We start from the raw sequence: 10,866 nt of genomic DNA, 5'->3' as shown, positions 1-10,866 counted from the left end.
TACCGAGCTATGGCGATTTATTTACCAAACTCCGCAAGCCGTTCGCTTTGGCTTTGCGAATGGACCAAACCATTTCATGTAAATAGAGGGGGGGGGGGATTGTCACCGTACTCGCAAGCCGTTCGCTTTGGCTTTGCGAATGGACCAAACCATTTCATATAAATAGAGGGGGGGGGGGGGGATTGTCACCGTACTCGCAAGCCGTTCGCTTTGGCTTTGCGAATGGACCAAACCATTTCATGTAAATAGAGGGGGGGGGGGGGATATAATTTTAGATATATATATAGTACGGGCATGCCCTAGTAACACTAAATGAAGAAATTTGGAGGAATCCCGACATCCTTGAAGTAAGGTTTACTTGCAGAACTGAGCGAAGATCTACTGTACTCTATATAACCCACAAACATTAGGTTAATAACATGGCGCTTTCTGCCCCTACCGTGGCAATTTTCGTGGCGAACTTTTGAAACTCGCTCCTGCTGTTTGATACGAAACTGAAAGGGAGAAGCTCGGGTTGTGCTCCTTTACCAAGCAGCTAGCTAGCGCTTGCCAAGCCAGCCGTTCCTTAACTGTTTTGAATGGAGTGCTTGCTCGAATGCTTAAACCACTTGGCGATTTCTTCACAAGAAACTCGGTAAATGAACACACGCCCAATGTTCTTGAGACCCGCCCATATATCGATTGTAATCTATATACCCCAAAGAGGAATGACCATCGCGGGTGTACTAGTATGATTACATTTCCGACAGCCATATTTGCATATGGGCGGATGAATTGTCAAGCTAAGTTGATGAGGAAAGTGAGGTAAATGTGACGTACATATTAGACTTTCAATAATCTTTTCGTAATTCTCAACCATATAGGAGGTTATTTGGTAAGTATAGGAGCCTTAGGAGGTAAGCTGAAGGGGTGGATTGAAATTTGGTTTTGGGTTATAGGGCAAAGAGTGCTGATAGCTCAGAATATGATTAACGAGAGTACCCTATAAGTCAGTATTGGTTCCATTGATGTTTATCATTATTGGTTAGCCATCTATATAATTCATATAGATGATCGAGTGATTACTAGGTTATCAAAATATTTTCGTAATATTAATTTGCTGTATATGGAAAACATTTTATAAAAAACAAACTCGGATGCAGAAAAGTTTGGATGCCTTCAGGCATGGAAGTGCATAGTGTGGGGGCACGCCGCCTGGGGGTCGTTATGAAGTAAAGTTTCGGTTAAACAGAAAGTGCTTGTTTCCAACGACAGAATCGAGCACGAGGAAAGTTGAGTATTTTTAATTAAAATCGGCCATTCGTGAAAAATATGTAATTAATAAAACAAAACTCATTGATCAGTGTATATGTAAATAATCACCTTAGATGCATTTAATCTATGCTTGGATTGTATGAAATAGTAATAAATATATGAAACATGGAGACTTGGAGAGTCAAATATCAGTACGCACACACAAATATCTCTCATTGATCTCCCCACACTCTCCATCAACACTCTCTTTCACACGATGTAGAAGTTTGCACTCCAAATCATAGTTTATCAAGTTAATGGGATCGACCATAGCGCATAAATAATTTCATAGCTTGAAATACAATAATCGACATTAAACAAAAATAACAGGCATTTAACGGTGGTGTAAGCATGGTGTTGGCTTAAAGGTAAAAGTGCCTTTCATAGGATCCAACATTCTTGAGTTCAATCAATGTTCAATTAATACAAGATGGGTTGACTCAGCCTATCATCCTGCCGAGGCAAAATGAGTAACAGCTAGCTGGTAATGGGGCACTGCATCAGTGGCACAGCCAGCCGCACCCATAGAAAATGATGTAACCAGCAGCCACAGGCTTCATACGAATAATATATATATATATATATCGTGCATAATTAATATCACATAATTTGCAAAATTATAATACTTGCAAAATACCTCAAGTAACTTGTTGACCTTTGGCCTAAGTTGACCTTTTGGCCTAAGTTGACCTCAAAATAATTGGTGGTTGATTCAGTGATGTAATATGCAAATTCTGTTCAAATTTCTAGTCAATCAGATGAAAATTGAGGATTCTACAAACTTCACCTTAGTTGTTGACCTTTGGCATATGTTGACCTAAAAATATTGGTGGTTGATTTAAATGACCAGATATGCAAATCATATTCAAATTTCAAGTCAATCGGATGAAAACAGAGCATTTTAGAAATTGCAGGTAAGTTTTTTTTTTGTTTTTTTTGTATACTGAATCGAGGCTCGTGAAAGAGCTAACATTTATTTCACAAACAAATCAACCAGACAAACAAAATATATAAAAAGAGGGAGCGGAAGACAAGATGGGGAAAGAAGGGGAAGCACACAAACATAACATTTGAGAGCAGGGAGATGTGTGGGAGGGAGAGGGCTTGGAGGGAGGAGGCGTGGGAAGGGGGGGGGGGGGGGTTGGGAGAAGTATAAAACACAAGGACACTAAGGACTTCCAGAACAGAAGTTGGTATTTCAAAAAAAGTGGATTTGGGGTGAAATTAGCGTGGGTAGAAAAGATCAAGGTTTTGGATGGGGGAAGATAAGAGATGGTGGTGAACAGCTGTTTTAAAGACCTGGAGGGTGGAGTGGGATTGAAGAGAGTGAGGGAGTTTGTTCCAGAGGCGGGAGAAAAGAGGAATGAAGGAGTGAAGGTGAGCAGAGAGTCTTGATTTTGGCAGTTTAACCATAAAACGGTTGCAGGAAGATCTTGTGCGACCTGTAGGAATATTTGGGGGACAGAGCCCAGAGAGAGCTGGGGGAGCAAGGCCAGAGAAGAGTCGGTAGAAGACGGAAAGACCACCAACCTGCCTGCGGTGAGTGAGTGAGAGGCCCTTGGAGTTAGCTTCATCGCGGGAGATTCCAATGATTCTGAACGCTTTGGTTTCAACAGCGTGAAGACGAGCTAGGTGTGAGGCAGGAGCACCAGCCCAGAGGGGAGAGCAGTATTCCATTGAGCTGCGGATGAAAGCCTTGTATGTGGTGCGGAGCTCAGGTGTGCCAAGGAAGGACTTCGCATGACGGAGAATGCCCAGTCGGCGACTGGCTTTGGAGGCCAGATTTGAAATGTGGTTTTCCCAGGAAATATCATGGCAGATAGTGAGACCCAAAAGCTTGAGTGACAGAACTTCTTGGAGAGGATTATTCAGAAAATGGATGGGAGGGTTGTCCAGTCGGTCTTTTCGGAGAGACATCGTAAGAGTGTGAGATTTGTCAGGATTGAAAGACATGTTCCATTTGTTTGCCCAGTCTGTGATTTTGTCCAGGTCTGCAGAGAGTGAGGAGGCTGCAGACTGCCGATCTGAGGGATGAGGAATGGAGCGACAGAGAGTAGATTCATCAGCAAACAGATAGAGAGGATTTCAAGAGAGTCAGAGAGATCATTGATGAAGACCAGAAAAAGCACAGGGCCCAGAACACTGCCTTGGGGAACTCCAGCCTGAACAGGAAGAGGAGATGAGAGAAACCCATTCAGGGCCACACGTTGACTACGACTAGAGAGGAAGTCCGCCAGCCATACGTGGAGATTACCATGGATACCAAAGGAGGAGAGTTTGGTGAGCAGAGCGGGGTGCCAGACCGTATCGAAGGCACATGATATGTCAAGGGAGACAGCTCTAATTTCCTGTTTGGCATTGAGGACCTACCATCCATTGTTGAGAAAGCAGAAGCAGCATGTCCAGAGTAGAGTGACCAGGTCTGAAACCAAATTGATGATCAGAGATCAAGCCATTGGAGAAAAGGAAAGATTTCATTTCTGAAGCAATGATGGATTCCATGACTTTGCTGATAATTGGGAGAAGGCTGATTGGTCTGTAGATGCTAGTATCTGTTTTTGCACCTTTTTGTGCAAAGCGGTGATGTTGGCTGATTTCCAAGCAGCTGGCAGATAACCTTGAGCAAAAGAGAGGGTGAAGAGAACAGACAGAGGGAGTGAAAGAGCGGAAGAACAGGATTTTAGGACCCGTGGGCTGATGCCGTCAGGTCCAGTTGCAGAATCAGAGTCGAGGGTTGACAGAAACTTTTCCACCTTGTCAGGAGGAAAGGACACAGAGTCCAGGAGCAGCTGGGTACGATTGGGTACGGTGGGTACAGAGAGGGATGGGTTTGGGACACAAGATTTAGAGGCAAACACAGAGTTGAGGCATTCAGCTTTTTCGCGTGCGGAGTCAGCCGTGTAGCCGTTTGAGGTGAGGGAGGGGATGGAGGGGGAACAAACACCAGAAACAGATTTGACCAGATGCCACCAGGATTTGGAAGAGGGAGACAGATAAGAGAGTTCGGTCTTGAGAACGGAGAGATATTGTTTCCTGGCTCTCCTGAGGGTGGACACACACTTGTTTCGGGCTTTGTGAAAGGAAATAAGATTTCCGTCCGTTGGATTTGCTTTCCAGGAGATGAAAGCAAGTTGTTTCTGGGCAACAGCCTCACCACAAGATTCCGTGCACCATGGACGGGAGGAAGGGTATGACAACTGAAGACGAGATGGGATAAATCTGTGCATGAGAGAGAGCAATTTACTTTGGAAGAATTCCCAGGATGAGTTGATGTCAGAGGTGGTAAAGATGGGAGTCCAGTCCAGATGATTGATGGCTGCTTGAAGACCGTGCCAGTTGGCCTGAGTGAAATGCCAGACTCGTCGATGCTGAGGAGGCTCTCTGAGAATGGTCAGAGAGATGTCCACTTTAACAAGCACATGATCAGATGAGCCGATTGGAGCAGAAGAGCAGCAGACATTTTCAGGGAAGTTAGTCATAACCAAGTCCAGAAGAGAAGATGCTCTGTTGACTGAGATCCGGGTCGGGAAATTGACAGATTGTGTCAGTACCAGTGAGTCACAGAAGTCCTTTGCTGAAGAGCCATGGCTGGTGAGAGAGGTACCCACACCCAGCCAACTGGCATGGTTACAATTGAAATCACCACATATGAGGAAGAGAGAGTTGGGATGGGTAGATAGAAGTTGGTCCATATTATCAGGCAGCGAGATGTAGATGGAGTCATCACTGTTTGGTGGACGGTACAACACACATATGAACAAAAGGTGTGAGCGAAGGGGAAGCCGTAGCCAAAGGTATTCCTGGGGGTGAGGTGGAGAGAGGGCAGTGCAGCGCGAGTGAGGAAGAGAGTTTTTTATAAAGATAGCAACCCCACCTCCAGGACGAGGCTCAGGTCTATCATACCGGAGGAGGGAGTAACCTGGGAGAGATACCAAGGAATCAGAGACATCATGAAGGAGGAAAGTTTCTGTTAAGCAGATCACGTCTGGTTTGTCAGAAGCAACCTGTATGGAGAGATCAGTCAAGTTTGAGCGAAGGCCCCAGATGTTTGAGGTCCATACCGTTAATGAAGAGGAAGCGGGAGCATCAGATACAGAACAGGGGGGGGAGGGGTAGGGTAAGATGTGGAAGAGGAGGAAGAGGTAGGGAGAGCTGTTGAAGGTGTGTCAGAGATTTCAGAATAGCTTGGAGAAAGGGAAGAATGTGGTGGACAAAAGGTTTGATGGTGATTGGGTGAGGCACAGTGAGGTATTATTTGAGGAGGGGGAAGAGTGAGGCAGAAGGTTGGGGGAGATGAAGGTGAAAGTTGGAAGGGGGAAGAAGCAGGGAGGACGTTTTGAGGAGGAGGGGTGAGAGGGGAGTCTAGGAGGGGAGGAGCGCGTGAGAGTCTCGAAGGGGAGGGGTGTGGGGAGAGTTTAGGAGGGAAGGGGCAAGGGGTGAGATTTGAAAGGGATGGGTGATGGGGAAGATTTGGAGGGGAGGGGCAAGGGGGAAGATTTGAAAGAGATGGGTGATGGGGAAGATTTGGAAGGGAGGGGCAAGGGGGTATATTTAGAGGGGAGGGGTGATGGGGAAGTTTTGGAGGGGAGGGGTGATGGGGAAGTTTTGGCGGGAAGGGGTGATGGGGAAGATATGGAGGGGAGGGGCAAGGGGTAAGATTTTAAAGGGATGGGTGATGGGGAAGATTTGGAGGGGAGGGGCAAGGGGGAATATTTGAAAGAGATGGGTGATTGGGAAGATTTGGAGGGGAGGGGCAAGGGTGTAGATTTAGAGGGGAGGGGTGATGGGGAAGTTTTGGAGGGGAGGGGTGATGGGGAAGTTTTGGAGGGAAGGGGTGATGGGGAAGATTTGGAGTGGAGGGGCAAGGGGGAAGATTTTAAAGGGATGGGTGATGGGGAAGATTTGGAGGGGAGGGGCAAGGGGGAATATTTGAAAGAGATGGGTGATGGGGAAGATTTGGAGGGGAGGGGCAAGGGGGTAGATTTGGAGGGGAGGGGTGATGGGGAAGTTTTGGAGGGGAGGGGTGATGGGGAAGTTTTGGAGGCAAGGGGTGATGGGGAAGATTTGGAGGGGAGGGGTGAGATTGGATTTTGAAAAGTGTACGATTAATGGGAAACGAACATTTATTGCAAAATGAGTTTCTTGAGACCTTCGAGTCAAAAATACGTTTGAGGATGCTGAAGGAGGGGTGGAGTGCAGGAGAGTTTCGGGAATGTAGAAAAGATGAACTGTAAGAGATGGATTTTTTTTTTTGGAATGAATAGATTTGGTGAGTAAGTCGAAAGCATCCTTTTATAGAAGAAGAAGAAAAAGGTGTTATAATATACGACAGAATACAGTTCTTCAGGGGAAAGTTTAAACATTTTTAACAACATGATGACCACATCACGAACAACGTGGTCGAAGAACGAACGAACAAATAAGAACAACGAATAAACGAATAAGAGCAGAGAAGGAAATAATTTTTTTTTTTTTTTGCTGAGTTGAGATTTTAAACAAGGAAGAATGGGGTGAAAGACTGGGACAAAAAACAGGGAACGAAAGTAATTGCAGCGCAATCGACGTACCGCTGAGAGAAAAACAAAGCCTCAAGGTTGGACACGGAAGCCTACCCGGCCTCAGAATACGCGACACGAATTAACCGACGATTTTGTATGCAGGTATGAAAAATTAACACCGAGAATCTTACTAAAGATACACTCTAAGTATACACACCGAAAGATAGATACAGTTACGACAAAAACACAATTGTGAAAAAATTACTTAACTTCGAAAGCGTGAGCGCATGGACAGCTTCGAAGGAACGTGTCCTCTGTGTCCATGCATCTTCTGTGTCAAGTTGTTGACCTTTGGCCTATGATGACCTTTTGGCCGATGATGACCTCAAAAATAATTGGTGGTTGAATGCAGTGACCAGATATGTAAATCCTGTTCAAATTTTAAGTCAATCAGATGAAAATTGACGATTTTAGAAACTTGGCCGATGTTGACCTTTTTACCTTTAGACCTCAAAAGTATTTAGTGGTTGATTTAAGTGACCAGATATGCAAATCCTATTCAAATTTCAAGTCAATCAGATGAAAATTGACGATTTTAGAAACTTGGCCTATGTTGACCTTTTTACCTTTAGACCTCAAAAGTATTTGGTGGTTGATTTAAGTGACCAGATATACAAATCCTATTCAAATTTCAAGTCAATCGGATGAAAACTGAGGATTTCAGAAATTGCAGGTAAGTTGTTGACCTTTGGCCTATGATGACCTTTTGGCCTATGATGACCTCAAAAATAATTGGTGGTTGAATGCATTGATCTGATATGCAAATCCTCTTCAAATTTCAAGTCAATCGGATGAAAGTTGAGGATTTTAGAAATTTGCCAAAGTTGTTACCCTTTGACCTATATTGACCTTGTGACCTCAAATGTAATTTTGATTTTAATTTTGACCTCAAAATTAATTATAATTTTTGATTTAATTAATTTTGATTAATTTTGATTTTTGATTTTGTCTTCTTCCATATGGCCTGCCATTTGGTGCCATTTGGTGAAGTTTCGTATAGATCGGTTAAAAATTGTGACCTGTAGGTAATTAATATACTAACAGACAAACAAACAGACAGACAGAATAATGCACAAGACCAACCCAATATACTTGAAAAATCTTCGATTTTCACAAGTAAAAACGGTGGTGTGGAATAGTTAGGGAGCTTGGCTTTGTCTCCCCCCTCGTAATACTCTCATCCTGCGCTTTCATCACCACGTGCCCTGAAACCTGTTCTTTCAAACTTGCATTTATCCAATCTTTGAGAGTTGTTCAAATAGCAGGTGCTTTGACAAGTACAAGTAATCTCACCAATGTCAGCATCCAGGGGCAGAAGACCACATGGAGATGACGTCGATTAGAAGTTGGAGGACTTTGTAATATTCTACTGGTAGATGCAGAAATAGAAGAAAAGCCCAAGTGGGTTCATGACATCGTTCAGAGGCTTGAGCAGCAATTGAAGTATTTCCACTTCGGACGTGAAGCATGAGTCATAGTTCGAGATTCCACCGGGATTCCTGCAGATCAAGAAAGCAAATGAAACAGCATTTGATCCTCGTGGAGGACTGAAACGCCAAGTAGGAGACATAACTCAGGCAGAGCATTTATACTCATGACAGATTTGGCCATTAAAGATTTGGGAAGCTTTCTGGAAAGTCCATAAGCATATTATATAAATAAAATGTCAAAATTATTACTTCTCTTCTCATATTGAATCCCCGAAAAATGCCCCGTCCCCAAATATATATCCTCACCATCACACGTATCCTCTCACACATTTCCTCCATTCCCTGCTTACTCTGTCTTATTCTCCCAAATTATTGTTATTTTTCTGTTTTGTCAATTTAGCCTCTAAATCTCCATCCAAGACAAGACAAGACAAGACAAATCCAAGACAAGACAAGATCGGTTGCCCCCCGATCACCCCCCCCCCCCCCCAAACATTCATAAGTAATATTGGGATGGGCTCCTTATGAATAATTTATTAATATTAATCTTAATAATGTCTGTTATTGTTTTATTTTCTCTCATACATACATAGTGCAGTATGCCACTGTTCCCAACCAAAGCAAAAGAAACACAAACTTTTCCTTATTGACGCCCTCTGGCGTCCAGAGATTTCGTCTGGACCAATGTTTTCCAGCTCAAAAACATGGAATCCCAATGGATACAGAACCGTACAAGTAAATGTAGCTTGTTCCTTCCTTTCCATATCAACTATTTCATCCAGCATTAGTGAAAAGCCAGAGTTAGACCAGGCACGGCCCTGGATGCCAAACATAAGGTAGGTACATTTACTGCCTGATATTACATTTTGTCCAAGTGCGGATCAATATCAAACCAAACCATTCTGGTACACTGCAGGAAGATAGCCCCCCTCAACACAAATTGAGAAGTTATGAGCATATTCACCATGCTTGTCAATTTTGTCGTGTCCCCGGGGTTGAGACCCCAAGAGGACGAATGACCGAAACGAGCTTTAACCCCAAGGCGTACTTTTAACTTGGCGGGATTATGTTTTCACGCATGCGGGAAGGTTTGAGGCCTTACCTGATCGGGATCACACGCAGGGGTTATCCAAACCCACAAATACAAAGATGGGACAGAAAAATCCACAATACAAAGAAAAGTGAGATTTGACAAATAATTAATGATTTAATGATAATAACTGCAAATAACAATGAAAGGTGAGGTAAAACTAAAATTCCTAATTGAGGCGTCTCCACTCAGACTCGTATGCAAACAAGGGGAAAGGATAATGAAAGAAAAGAAATAATGTTTTGGTAATCGGCCGGCACTCAGCTTTGCTTCCCCAAATGGCTGGTAAGGCTTGCTAGTCGTCACCTCGAACCACCGCGTGGGAAGTGCATAAAATTGTGTGGCGTCGCACCCACAGCCAGCCGCCGGCGTAAGGCAAGCAGGCAGGATACCTCATTGTTTCACTTGCGACCCTCTCCTTCTCCGCAGGGCACCACTGTCAACCAACACCTTCTCCTTCCACGTTGCAAAAGTCCCAAAGCCCCGACAAGTCTCCTCACCCGCACACCCAAGGCAACAGCGTCCACTCAAGACGAGAGCCAGAACGAGAGAGAGAGACCAAAAATGGTGAGACACGTCTTTTTTTCCTTTCAGCTCTCGAATGTTCCATGCTGATGTCACACTCTGTCCAATCATCGAGCACTACTCAATAGTCCTAACGTGCCTCCAACAATCATGAAAGCCAGGTGTGGCCTCCTCGTTACGAGTCATCAGGAGGCGGAGTCCAATCCCTGTTCGGGAATGTTTGGATGACATGGACGGTCGTTAGGTGGGATTTACGTGCCGATCAGCAAATGTGCCGGGTTTTGGTTAGCTCCGGCGGCATTGTGAGTGAATGGAGTAATTTGCCTGGCCGGATGAGTTTTATAAGAACATTAGGAAAAATTACAAGAGGCATTTACACACAGGGGATTTAACCTTACAGACCTTACCAAGATAGCACAACTCCACTCCTCCGTGTGGAGACATATAAACACTTAACCGGACATTTCATTCTACTTAGATACAGCGAGATGGCTTCTTCTTCTTCACGAGACTCGGAGCATGCTAATTTATACGATTCTATCTCGACTAAGGTATTTCATCTACCCCCACAAACATAACAATATATATATATATATATACATATATATATATATATATTTATATATATACACATATATATTTATATAGATACAGCCGTGGCAAAAAATAATGGCACCCTTGCACTTTTTTCAAATAACTATTCAAATAATGTTCTCGAAAAATAAGTTCAAATTGACAAAAGTATTTGGTCTCCACAATTCTTTATTTCACTGTTAATATTACAGAACCTTTGTTTTTGAATTCAGAACTTAATAGATCCTTTTAAATCAGAACATAAAAAGAAATGGCATTGACAAAATTATTGAAACCCGAGACTTTATATTTGGTAGCACAGACTTTGGACAAAATAACTGCAGTGAAGCGCTTCCTATAGCCATGAATGAGCTTCCTCCACCTCTCTCCTGACAGT

At 43.7% G+C, this 10,866-nt stretch overlaps 1 protein-coding gene across 1 annotated transcript in view; it reads right to left on the bottom strand.

Annotated features, from left to right (window-relative positions):
- Nucleotides 1–256: 256 nt before the first annotated feature.
- The window catches only part of MTARC1 (mitochondrial amidoxime reducing component 1), a 590,200-nt gene continuing 579,590 nt past the window's right edge, over nt 257–10,866 (bottom strand). Inside the window, exon 8 of the mRNA XM_078784088.1 lies at nt 257–305. The gene's annotated coding sequence lies outside the window, so the exon portion shown is untranslated. The remainder of the gene's footprint in view (nt 306–10,866) is intronic.

The sequence above is a fragment of the Myxine glutinosa genome, chromosome 9 (genome assembly GCF_964187855.1).
Source record: "Myxine glutinosa chromosome 9, kmMyxGlut1.1, whole genome shotgun sequence".
Taxonomy (NCBI): Eukaryota; Metazoa; Chordata; class Myxini; order Myxiniformes; family Myxinidae; genus Myxine; species Myxine glutinosa.
The sequence above is the reverse complement of the archived record's forward strand: the minus strand, read 5'-3'. Positions and strand labels throughout refer to the sequence as shown.